The sequence below is a fragment of the Mesoplodon bidens genome (assembly GCF_964165515.1).
Source record: "Mesoplodon bidens genome assembly, chromosome: 5".
Lineage (NCBI taxonomy): Eukaryota > Metazoa > Chordata > Mammalia > Artiodactyla > Ziphiidae > Mesoplodon > Mesoplodon bidens.
The window spans coordinates 38,872,257-38,886,583 of NC_138161.1; the positions used below are offsets into that span (position 1 = coordinate 38,872,257).

The window sequence follows — 14,327 nt, forward strand, 5'->3', positions numbered from 1 at the left end:
CAACTAAATATTCTATTTCATTTCACGTATACTTCAACATATTTGGGGAAAAACCCTAAAAGTAAGAGAGATGTCGTCATTACTAGCTTAATTTTTTAAAATGGTTTGTCAGCACTCTCCATCACTCTCAGTGCCAAATTATAGAAATCACAACCAAACTCAGGGAAAAAATGATTTGATGAAACTGCAGAAATCAACTGTCACAGAAGAAAAAAAAAAGACTTTTATATAGGTGTCCCTATGACTCATCTTTGAATATATATTCCTTCTACCTGACTTTCACATAATTATTTATATTTCTTCCACCTAACTTTGGCCAAATTCTTACTGTTGGAATCATTCTTTGAATTCAGACCATCTCTCAAAGGTAAGAAAATAAACATTGATTATTGAGTACATATTATAGCCTATTATTTTAAACACATACTACTCTATTTAATTATTACACCAGTCTTATTGAGAAGGAATCACTTTACATATTTTATAGATGAAAACTCAAATTCTGCAACATCACATAGCTGATAAATGACAAAACTAGAAATTTAACCCTGTCTGTCATACTCCCAAATCTATTCACCTGTATCATATTCCCTTCCCAAGAATCATGTTAAAATGCACTCACACTTCAGAGCCTGGAAGGTAGGATGGTGCAGGAAACTGCCATGTCTACTCTTCCAAGTGATACTAGGTAAATGTATCAATGGCAAAAAATTCCAGTATAGATTGAATTATTTAAAGTTATTAACTACTATGCATAAGGTGAAAAATGGCTCTAAGATTTCTCTGACTTCACAGTAGATTCCATGACCAACCCTTATCCTTATGTAAATCAAATGCATTTTTATAGGATACTGTAGACAAAGGTATCTCAATCTAATACTATTGGCATTTTAGACTGGATTATTCTTTGCTGTGGGAGACTGACCTGTACATTGTAGAACCTTTAGCAGAATCCCTGGCCTCTACCCACTAGATGTCAGTAGCAACCCCTCCCCCAGTTGTGACAATCAAAAACATCTGAAAATATGTCCCTGGAGGAGCAAACTCACCCCATTAAAAATCACTGTTGTAAACTATTTTGAGCTTTGCTTTCTAGACTCACTTATCTAAGAACTTGGCTAAACCAAGCCCAGCCTTATTAACAGCAGAGTGCCATATCAATCCGTTCCAAAGAGATAATATAACTCAGATCCAGGGAAAAGATTTTTACAAGTAGCTTGTGTACTCAGAGTTTAATGAAATGAAGAGCAGCAAAGTAGGCAGATTGTGTAGGAGTGCCATTGGTAGGTGTGAGTAGGGTCAATTAAAACTGTGTGAGCTGAATATGCATTTTCATGTGCCTAATGATTTCTGAAAATCATTTGCTGTGATGCATTAAACTAGCCAATTTAAAGAGTGATTGACCAAAGGAAAGAAATTGCATAGCCAATAAAATTGATAACAAATTTGGGATAAAGTGAGCACGAATCTTAGAAAAGCTGTTTGTGTGTAACATCCGCCAGAAATATTAATTATGAAGACATATCCACTGCATGCTGTTAAGTAAACTGTAATCTAAGAGTATAATATATGTGTGGTACAGAAATGGATAACTCTAGACTTAGAAGCTATTTTAGTGTCTGGTTAACCAAACATTGATTTTGATGAAAAATTGAAGCTGCAAATAGGAAAGAAGCTTGTAGACAGTGGGTTGCACTTAATGTGAAATTGTGCAAAATCACCTGCAGGTGAGCGGTTGGTCATTTCTGAACCACTTTATAGTGCAACAGTGGTGTTATGTAAACTCAAACAAATATAAATCATTGTCTCAAGAGTCTTAAGGGACCTGGCACAATCTCTCCACCAGGACGTCTTCTTTTACAGCCTCATTACACTTGCCAGTGATTCATGGGTGTTAGGCTTGACTGAGAAGGGTGGAAGGGGCTAAGGAACTCAGTATGCTATATTTCAACCATGCAAGTGAGCATATTTCCCTGGGACTAAAAGGCAGAGTTTCTAAAAGAAATGGATTAATCTCTGTCTAGTCTTATTATCCTTTTGTTGAGATTTTCAGAGTAATCTAATCCATGAAAAAGCATTCTCAGTATAGCATTGCACTGCAACTTTAAAGCGAGACAGAACAATTTTATCAACAGGTATGCTGAAAATGGACAAGGATAGGAATAACAAGGGGCAGGGGCAATATGCATGGAATGGAAATGAATTAAGGCCTAAACCTCTTGGAAATCAGATATTCTAAGATGTGTTCTAGAGAGTAATCTTTGGCCAAGTTATGAGTAAGTGAATGGAATTCTTCCTATTGGGATAGAGCAGGGTCCTGATGTAGTACTAATAACAAACCCCTCTTTTTTAGATCAGAAATAATGATTCTTTCTGTGATTCGCTTTTCTCCAGGCCAGTGTGGACATAGATTTGAGAGGGGGAAAGAGGGAGACTATGATTCTTGTAACTCCACTAATGGACAATAAGTGAATTGAGAGAGCACTATTTTATTAGGATCTGTAGCATTATCCACTATGCCTAGCATATTGTAAGTGCTACAAAAAATGTGACCCTAGATCTGTGAAAACAAAAATTCCCTTTAAAAATTAAACCAAATTACTATATTTAAGCATAAATAATATTCTATTAGGCAGATTATGAAAGTCTGTTTAGGGAATCATATCTGCAACTCTTCAGTAAAGCATTTAAATTCAGTTTTCCTATAATACCATTGTACCCAGGGCTTCTGATAATATGATAATTATGTTATATTGTGTATGAAGTTAAAGTAAAAAAGTAAACATATATACATAAAAAAGATAAATACAAAATAATTTGTTCATTTTTGAAAATATCAAATAGAACTTCTCAGTTTGTAGACTACAAGTGACTTCAATAAATTAAGCAGATTAAATATTATAGGTTATCACTAAAGATAACATTGAGAACCATTAGTAAGCAGAACATAGAAAACATATGTATTTCTGATGAAGTTTACGAATTACAATACTAGTGACACATTTAATATTGTTGCCTAATAAATCAGCAAGTATAAAAAATATATGATCTATTATTATATTAAAAGGTAGTATATTGACAACATCAATATTCAAAACATAGGTATAAACTTAGAAGTAAGTAAAAACACAACTCTGACTCCCATAAATCAAATTTGCTCTTCAAGCCAGACTTCTTTTTGACCTTTGGATTTATGCATCTAACTACTGATTGGTCTTCACAACTTCTGTACAATACGGACAGTTGAAACAGATAATAACAACTGAATCATATTTTCTGCTAAATTGGCCTCTCCTTGAATATTTAATTTTTAGTACAACCATTTAGAGTAAGCTAAATCTGTATCATCTTCTCTCCCAAATCCAATTAATCAAATTAATCACTCCTATCACCTGCCTTGGTATAGACCCTCATTACATTTTATTGGAGCAGTACAAGAGCATTGATTACTAACTGATATTCTCAACTCTAAATTTGTTCCCTTCAATACATTCATTTACCTGTTGTAGAGCTCATCAAGCCACTCCCTTCCCTCAGAATCATCCTGTAACTACAGAGAATCATCTAGCATCCTGAGCTCATATTATTATGAGCTATTTCTGATTTATTGCCTTTGGTCATGCTACCACCTGCAGGTTTATCCCTTTACTCCCCCAGCACACACTATATCATTTATAATTCTGCATTTATTCATCTCTTTTTTGTTTAGATCATAAGGAAAAAAAAAAAAAACCTGTGTCATAGCCATCTTTTATTCCAAAGAACTAACACAGTTCTTGGTCTATAGCAAGTGCTGAATGGTTATGGAATGGATTTTCTGAGTCATAATTGGCAAGCATAATGATGGTGCTGACATTCTGAGAATAAAACTTGCAAACTAGAGCAAATAATCCCAAATTACAGTGGTTCAACAGAATAGAACCTCTTTTCTTTGCCACCTAACAGTCCAACTTGAGCATTGTATGTCAGAGTGTGGCTTTTCAAGATACAACTTCCTTCCATTCTTGCAGCTTCACCATTGCACAGGGTCTTGGAATTTTTTTTTTTTTTTTTTTTCTGATCAGCGGAAGGAATTTAAGAAAATGGAAAAGAAAATGGAAAAGAACCAGCACTTCTTAAAAACCTAGTCACAAGGTCATGACTGAAGTGGAGCAAGGAAAAATAGTCATTGTCTGGGAAGCTACATCCACCAAAAGTCTTCACTATTAATATTTGGGAGATAGCTAGCCATCTCTACCACACGACTTAGGAAAGCAAGGACATATTATCCTATTTCAGCAAAAACTAACATTTTCTGAAACTAACATTTTCTGGATTTCAGTTATCTGGAATAGGCCCGTAGGTATAACTTTTTGTTACCAACAACTCTGGATGGGCTTTGAGGTAGCATCAGCCTTGGGAATGCTTTTCAAAATTAATTAAGCCCATACAACTTTTGTTTGGATCTCCAGCAAATTATAGGACCTGCCCAATGAGATTAGACATATGTAATAGCTCAGATCTCCCTGCAGTAATTACATTTTACTGTCATAAAACCAGATGTTCCCCAGTACAGGGAGAGCTGCACATTTGCTGAAGCAGGTGGAGTGTCCTTAAACAGTTCCACTTTTCACACACTACAATTTGGAATAAAAAAGAAAGTCCCTTTTCTACCTTCCAAGATAGTGCCCAAATTTCACTTATCAAAAATATCATTTTTGAAGAAATTGCTAGATTTCTTCATGTTAACATCAAAGAACTATATCTGCGATTGCTCACACTCCCACATTTGATATATGTGAAATTAAATGAAAAAAATTGCCCAATAGAGATAGGCAGGTGCTATATAAACACATCTGTAGGTCATTTAGAAATTACTATCATCACTCTTTTCATTAAAGTGACATGCATATATTTAGAAACTACTTTTCAAAAACCTAATGAAAGACTGTCCTTGATAACTTCTCTTTATGTTCACCTATAAATCAACATTAAAATCTTTTACATAATGAAATTCACATTCTTGGCAAGGAAAAAAAAGGTAGTTTCAATATGTTCTGCCATTATTAGAAAAATGTGGACTGAAACTTTATCCTGTTTGTTTATATCATTTATACATTTGTTATCACTGTATATGGGTAAAGGTGTTTCCTTCACATTTTGAGTCTTATACAGTTATGAAGTTTCTAGTATCACATTTGCACTAACATTGAGATAACTGTATTATAATATAGAAAGAAATACATAGTTAAGGACATACCAAAATTCATACACATATCTACAAGGAGCATAGGTTTTTCATGCGAAGATTCTCAGGGTATCTTCTTTTAGTTCATTACATACTTTCAGTAAATCATTTATGCTGACATGGTGTCATGGATAGTCTAAATTTGTGTTTGAGTTACAACAGCTATTTTCTGCCTGAGTACTCAAAGTCTCATCAACACCTGCGTTTCATCCTGTATTTATGGAATCCCTAGGCTACACAGCACTGTACATGTGGTGGAGACATAAACTTTTTTTTTTTTTTTTTTTTTTTTTTTTGCGGTACGCAGGCCTCTCACTGTTGTGGCCTCTCCCGTTGCGGAGCACAGGCTCCGGACACGCAGGCCCAGCGGCCATGGCTCATGGGCCCAGCCGCTCCGCGGCATGTGGGATCTTCCCGAATCGGGGCACGAACCCGCGTCCCCTGCATCGGCAGGCGGACTCTCAACCACTGCGCCACCAGGGAAGCCCAAGGAGACATAAACTTTTTAGGCAAATAATGGATTTCTGTGATCATCTCAAACAGGATTTCCAAATTTAATCCTTCTCTCTCTCTCTCTCTTTTTTTTTTTTTTTTTTTTTTTGCGGTACGCGGGCCTCTCACTCCTGTGGCCTCTCCTGCCGCGGAGCACAGGCTCCGGACGCGCAGGCTCAGTGTCCATGGCTCACGGGCCCAGCCGCTCTGCGGCATGTGGGATCTTCCCGGACCGGGGCATGAACCCGTGTCCCCTGTATCGGCAGGCAGACTCTCAACCACTGCGCCACCAGGGAAGCCTAATCCTTCTTGTATATAGCTTTTTATAAGGTCATTTCATAGACTGCGTAAATTGAGAAAGCTAACATACATAATTTACTGAAATAGACATCTGTTAGAGGTAAATCAGTGGGATCATTTTTATACTGAAATCTGTGGGAAAATGCGTGGGAACCAAATATGATGCAAATTGAATACTAACTTCTGTTTAAAACACCCGGGGGTTCAATTGATAACATTTCATGTTGAACTACATTAGAATTAAAGTTCTCAAACACCAAGATTTTCCAATACTAACAATTCAGAAGTCTCATTTGAAATCCCAGTTTAGTCTTTACACAAAGCATGTACATATTAACATTTGTAGTTTTCTATTATTGATTAGGTAAAGGACTGTAATGCCTTGATTCTATATTTTTATATGGACAATAGAAACATTTGAGAGAATCCTTATTTGTGTGCCTTTGGTTGTTTTCATTTTTCATTGCTTTATGGTTATAATATGAACAGATAGGTAATAGATGTGGAAAAGGTTCTTGAGGTTAACTATAAACACTCCACCAAAATGGACATTGAAATGTGGGGACTTGTTTATGTAAGACTTTATTTAAAAAAACAGATAGCTTTTTCAGAGAAACGTGCTGTATTTGTCTCGTTAGAGTGGCATTACTGTATTATGACTAAAAGGATAGATTTTTAAAATAACAATCAAGGAAGCACTCCACTCTGTAAACTCTTCTTTCTATAGCATGTCTATTTTTGCCAATTAAATTTGGCAGTACCTGTAATAAAAATGATTACAGGATTATAACAAAAATGTGCATTTACTTCTCATTTTTAGTTTATTTTTAATAGCACACTTGTTATATTTGAAGGTGAAAGCACAAGCTGTGTTTTCAAGATGTGTTTTTCCTCAGTAGAATTATGTCATGGGGAAACACTATGGATATCCATCAAAGTGAAACCTACAAGGACATAAGAGCTCATTATTAGTGAACATTGTTTGTAACCTTCAGATGGCTTCAGCATTTCTGTGACAAAATGGCAAGCAGGATGAGAGATTAAAGCACATCATACCCCTGAAGTTAACATCACAACATAAATTATGGCTTTTATATAAATCTAAAAGGATCTACTGTTTACTTTAAAACAATGAACTATTACAGCCTCCAATCTTTGTAATAAAACATTACAGTGAGTTCAAGTTCAGTGAGGTCAATGATGGCTTCAGGTTAACATTATTGATTGAAACTTGCTAAAGCATCCTGGTAGATACAATGCAATAACTTCAGTCAGGAAACTAAGCAGAGGAACATAACATTGTGGTTCTGATGCTTGTTCTGGATAGTATGCTTGTTCCTACTGCAAAAACCTAGAAGGAACAAAAGGTAATTAAATGTAGAATTGTATAACACTTTTAATTGACAGAATATTATTGTTCACATACTAATACAAACTTTGGTAGCACATTTGTGATTAGATCCTTTGCTTCCATTTTTAATAGTTTTGATAAATGAATATTTAATTCTTATTTATATCCTAAAAAACTAAAACTTAAAAATTGGTAATGTGATGGTTTTCAAATTTATATCTATACTGTAAATATATATATATAATTTATATATATACTCTATTTTGAGATAGCATATATAGTATACATACTATATATATTATATAAGGAGTCCTTTATGGATCAAGAATTTGGAGGCCTTTTTCCTTTTTTTTTTTTTTTACATTATTCCCTCTTTTAAACAAGGTTGATGAGATGATGGAAAATATTTGAATGAAGGCTGCAATCTGCTGTAACGGAAGAAAGCTTTGCTCTTTGCCACCCTAACTGATATGGTTAATGCATGAATCTATGACCTTGACAATTTTCAGCAAACATACTTGAAGAGAACTGTACTTCAGGCAAAATATCATAGCAATCAAAACCTTTGGTGGTTAAATTGACTAAAAATAGTGGTCCATTATTCAATTGATTTCACTTCTGTTAGTAATACCCTTGGTTGACAGAGAGATTACTGGGTGCTTTCACTGAAATGCATAACAGAATTCAAGTTTAAAGAAAGTAAACTACTACTGATTTTCTGAGGGACTTATCATTAAAATGATATCCCCTTGTGTTGTTTATTCATTCTTTGTTTACTCATGGAGTGGTAAACTGTGGAGATGACATTTGAAAATACAAAGTGGAAAATTCTAAAAGATAGAACAATTTGCACTCTGTCAAGCACACATGTAGACCTGATATCCACTAAAATGGGTAAACTCTCACATTTAAAACTTTAAATAGCACTATTTGAACTTTTTCAGCTCTCAGGCAGATGAATATTCACATAATTGAAATCATCATGTGTATTCTGATCCTAATTGGGTAAGTTTTATATTAGGTTCACACCAAGCAATCATGGAAGCAATTATGGGCGCTTGTCCTGGGGCTGCCATAGCTCAGGTGCTGCTGCCTGATTGTCATTTGGTAATTACCTTGGTACTTCCCAACTACTCCTTAACATCAGTTAAAGGATGCAACATACTTCAAGTGAAGTCTCCTTGGAAGTATAAGTAAATATTTAATTATTTAGTTTGCTACTTCATAAAGGAGCTGTCTGCTTCACCTGGAATGTGCAGATGTATAATGAAAATGGTCTTCTGAGGAGACTTGCACGGAAGTCAAATTAGAGATGAAATCTTTGCAATTAGCCACACTGTTCCTTTTGAAATATAGAAAATACCTTAAATAATAGTGACGATAGAGGCATTGCCAACTTTAAGATTTTTTTCAAGTCTTTGAAGTCTGACTTTGCAGAACAGATTGTAAATCTCTGGCCCATTACACACCTGCAGAGATTTTGGTGTTTTATTTCTCTTGGGTGAAACTGCAGAAGCCCAAACCATGTTAATCACTGTCAGAACCAGTTGTATAAAATGCCAAAATGCAGTGAACCAAGTATTTTATAATAAATATGACAATATAGTCAGAAAGTTGTTCTGTTAGGCTTGTTATTTGTTGTAATGTTTCATTTATAATCTTTGAAAGGAGAAAGTTCTAAGGCTTTTATCAGAAAAAATTTAACCACAGGGGAGATGTCACCCTATTATATAAATAAGACTGCTTTTATAATTAATTCAGACCAAAGTAAATAAACTAATTTAATAATAGTATTTGATCTAAATGCCTTAAATTTGTCTCTTTTTAAAAAAAACGTGTCAAACATTACTAAAATTTTATCTGTCACTCTATGGATGACATAATTAATAGAAGAATTAATATTTTCACTATATTATTTCATATATATCTTTTATCTTTCTTTATTATTTATAACTGAAACTTAGATGTCTACCAAATATCAGGTATAATAATTGGGTCATGGAATGAATAATTTTAATCTTCTACCAATGTTCTTATTTAAAATAAACATTGAATTAACTAGATTTAAAATTATTACAGATAGCTCAAGTATGTCATTGGCTTGTCTTTACACAGTACTCTGGCATGTATTTTCAACTGATTTCTCAAAGGAAACATATTTTGTGAAAAAGAGAATAAATATATCATAATATGTCATAAATTGCTACATACAGTTCATGATGGATGATTCTGATATGTAATATCCAAATTAAGTAACATCCATATATTTCACATTCATGTGTCCTCTGATTATATCATTTTAATATCACTTTAATTTTGAGGAAGACTTTCCTTCCTATTGGATAACCAATTACATAAAAGTAAAGTATTTTAAATTTACTTTCAGTCAGCATTTGTTTGTTGCCAACCAACACATAAGCAAAATGTCTTATGTTATTATTTCAGTTTCATAAATATTTATTTTATACCTATCTGCCACTAAAGTAACATGCAGAAGGGATGCAAAAAAAAAATAGAATACACTCTCCTGGGCTACAGAATTTTACTAAGAAATACAATAATACCAAGTCTAAGTAAGTCACACTTTCCATATGTTTCCACAGTGTTAAGACTATTTTGCAATTGTCTGTTACCTGCTTGGAGACTTAAATCAAGATCATAATCTCCTTGGGCAGTGACCATATTTGTTCAACATTATATCATTAGCTCCCAGGATAGTGCCTGGCAATAATAAGGAATCAAATAATATTTATTTTACTGAGTGGGTTAACTAAATATTTAATTGCTATAAGAATTAAGGAAAATTTAATGTAGTATGGAGTACTTCCATACTATATATATTTATAAGGTCAGCATTATATACATGCTATACTGCTCTGCCTATTTTCAGCCCTATGGCTTGGATCAAAAAGAGTGAGACTCAAATAAATGTAATGGTATAATACCAATCTTTGTTCACTACCATCATGTCCCTAAGGTTCCTACTACACCCATATATACCACATACATATAAAGGATACAACTGGGAGTCAGGAATCTGCAGTTAGAAAGTACCTAAAATCAATTAATATGACCTTCTCAAAAGTGTGATGAGAGCTGGGATAGTACATTCTCCAAATTTGTATCTTGTGGTATGTTTAGGCTACAACATTGAAGAAGTAATTAAACTAAACATGCACTAATGGATTATCTACAAAAATTAATTTGGATACATTTTTATGGCCCCTTAGCAAAGATGTCTTTTCAATAATTTTAGTAATTACTAAAGCTATTATCAACTGAATTTTGTGTATGACTAGAGCTCTTGAATACTTATAACTTTTCAGTTTCTAGGCTCTCAGTTATACATCACTAACTATTGTTCAACGATGACAGAGACACATTGTGCCCTTCACAGACCACTAGCTTCTGATGACCTAATTTCATCTTCAACAATAGTTACAAGGAAGAGCAAAAAATATAGTATTGAAAGTGGTGTTTTAGCTCTTGTACAAGTAAATGGTTAGAGGGGAGTGGGCTGCACATTGTATGGATGAATATTATTTCCAGACATTTCTCTACAGTCAATCCTTGATTTTCCATGGTAACAGAATAAGTAGTTAGAGTACTTATTCTAGATAGAGTAGATATATAGATGAAAGTCATATACACTACCTGAAAGAAGTATTTTAGCTAGTAATGTAAAACCTAAACTTATTTTGCATTCTCTACATATTTTACATATACATACACATATATTCTATAAATATATATTAAATATAAATACCTATGTGGATCCTTTTCTTAAGTAGAACACACTTTATCCTAGCAGGAAAGATAATACATTTCTAATTATTTTCATAGAGTTTCAACATATACAGATGAACAAGGAAGGGAATATCATCATTCATTAATCTCTCCCTATTTAAAGACCATTCAATGTACCTCGTTTGTGTCTCAGTTGCCCAACCTATCCACTGGTTGAGGTTATAATGCAATCTGTCCCCAACCAGTTTCCAACCCCATCAAGAAAAAAGGACTAGGCCAAAAACTGTAGATTGTCTTACCTAATCTTGGGGAAAATAAAATCTAATATAAAGAAAAAAACATTTTAAGCAGTTGTGATTTATTTCTATCTTCATACACCCTTCTTCCTTCTAAATAATTTTTTGTAGTGAACTTTTTTTAAGGTTGACAATGTTACTGAAATAAGACAGAATTTTTAAAAGATTTTGATCCTAATTAAATGACCAACTTATTGTACTGAAATCCTGGATGTAAATAGAGTAAGATTCTCAAAGAGTTAATGATGGAGAATTGGACCAAAGATTAATGATGGAGAGTTGTTGTAAAAATATATTTTAAGGAAGTGGCAAAACGTACCTGGATAATCCATTGACTGTATCCCATCAGTCTTTGATGAATCCCTCAAGCATTCCTGTGTTAAAGAAAAATTAATTCTGTACAGTAGTTCTAAAGGAAATCAGCACTAGAACTCCCCAAAATGTTTAAGGAAAAAAAAATGATTCTAGATGATGCAAAATATAGTTTGACAATATATACCTCATGCATTGAAAGGAATGTTTTTGTTAAAGAAATAGCAAAATCAAAAGAAGGATTATAAGAGAAGTTACATTCTTGTTTAAAAAGAATTTGAAAAGTAAATATGTCTGGGAGAAAACTATATCTAAGTTTATAATGTCAGTGTTATAAATGCCTAGTTATACCTACATTGATCAAAATTTATGGATTTTTAAAGCTATAACTTCTTTATAGCTACCCACACTAATTTCTTAAAGTTGCTTAGAGACTATTTTAACTGGCTAAAGGGCAAATAAATTGAGTAGAATTTTACCATCCAGGTATTTCAGCCTATATTTGGGATGAACAGGTATTTTGGGGTCTGATTTAGAAATTCTTTTGCAGTGTTACATACCCATTCCAGTTCATTAGTTCCGCATTGTTACTTAATGGATTCTTGATGCTTCCTCAGGTAAAAAACACCATTTAGTCATTCATATATTCAACAAGCGTTATCTTGAGACATTACAATGTGCCCAAAAAAGATTGTTAACAATGCGCTTTAATACATACTTCCTAATGCTCTAAGCAAGGCTATAATTTAGGTATATACTTAGATTTCCAAGGTGAAGAAATTCAAGTTCAGAGAAACTACGTGCTGGACCAAAGAGATACCACCAGTTAGTCACAAGGGTGGTATATGAAGCCATATCTAATTGATGGCTGTTCAAGTTCTTTCCACTATGCGACTTACTTTTTCTTCCAATCTGTATTCTCTTCTTTCTCGATAAAGACAGTTCACTGTCTTCTCAGCTCCCAATAAGAAAATGAAAGAACAGTTTTTTTATTATGTAAGCTGAAAATAAAAACTAAAAAACAAGCAAGCAAACAAACAGATTTTGAATTGGAGATCAGTTCAACTGATTTCTTGTCTAATAATTAATGAATGTACAATATGCTCTTTTCTCAATTATATAAATAATCTTTCTATTTATGAAAACTATAAAAGACTTCATTCCTAATTCCTTTCTCCAGATAACTTAACCTATTAACCCCTCCCACTATAAACACTTCAATACCATATCCCCTAGACAATTATATGATATTTGTACAATATATTACAGTATATTTGCACCAGTGAATAAATGCATTTGTTATTATTCTTTTATTATTTTGTATATTTCAATAACCACATTTGGTTTTTTTTTTTTCAATAACCACATTTGAAGTTATCCAAGTAGATCATAATAACTAATAGTCCCTGGGTGATCAATTTTTATCCAAAAATTTCATATGCATATGTAATAATTCTCATAGGGACTATGTGAAATAGGTACTATTATTAACCTGTTTTACAGGTAATAAAACTAATGGTTATGAAAGAACACCCAAGCCTTTGGACTCTGGATTATCTACACTAGATTGTTTTGTGGTTTAGGTGTACTTTATTTTTTAATTGGAGTAAAATTGCTTTACAATGTTGTGTTAGTTTCTGCTGTACAGTGAAGTGAGTCAGCTATATGTATACCTATATCCCCTCCCTCTTGGACCTCCCTCCAACTCCCACTCCCATCCCACCCATCTAGGTTGTCACAGAGCACCAAGCTAAACTCCCTGTGCTATACAGCAGGTTCCCACTAGCTAGCTATTTTGCACATGATAGCGTATTTATGGCAAACCTAATCTCCCAATTCGCCCCACCCTCCCCTTCCCCCACTGTGTCCACATGTCTGTTAGGTGTACTTTTAAAAGACATGCTCTGTTTTGTCATACATACCTCTTAAATTACATGCATGTTACCTAACTGCATTTGAGTTTTAACATAACATCAGTATCCCAACAGCCTTTAGTAACTGAAGTAACAGTGTAATATTTTTAATACATACAGCAGGCACCATAAGATAAGATTTTTGTATAATTAGTAGCATAGTTAACTAATCAGTTGATTAATCTAAACTACTTCAACCTTCACCTTATTCACCACATTGGAAATGTAGCAGAGGAGAAAAAATTTAGAGTAACGCATGTTAGAAATATAGTATAATAAAGAAAAACCATAAAACAAAACCATTGAACATAATAGAAATCATTCAAAGAACTAGGGATTTAATATTCTTGCTTAAGAAGATGAAAAATAAGCAGAATATCACATAAACTATATAAGCATATGTATTTTGAAAAAAGATATGTATGATGGTTTACTCTCTTTTTTGAACTTGCTAGTGTTTTCTTAGTTTAATGATGTGCCATCCTGGTATGTTTTTAAGGGAGAATGTTGTTTGGCTATCTCTATATTAAATATCAAAATTACCGCACATGTTGTTTGAACTTTGTAAGCAACATTATTAAGTGAATTCAGTATGAATAATTTGCTTTTAAAATGTAAAAACTAGAATTTTAATATAATATTTGAATTTAAAATATCAATATAATGCCACAAGAAAAGTTTTTCAATGA

General features: G+C 33.4%; 1 protein-coding gene across 7 annotated transcripts in view; it reads left to right on the plus strand.

Annotated features, from left to right (window-relative positions):
* The window catches only part of CADM2 (cell adhesion molecule 2), a gene marked incomplete at both ends in the record, with an annotated part of 1,085,551 nt that overhangs the window by 403,525 nt on the left and 667,699 nt on the right, over positions 1 to 14,327 (plus strand). The gene's annotated exons all lie outside the window — the stretch shown is intronic.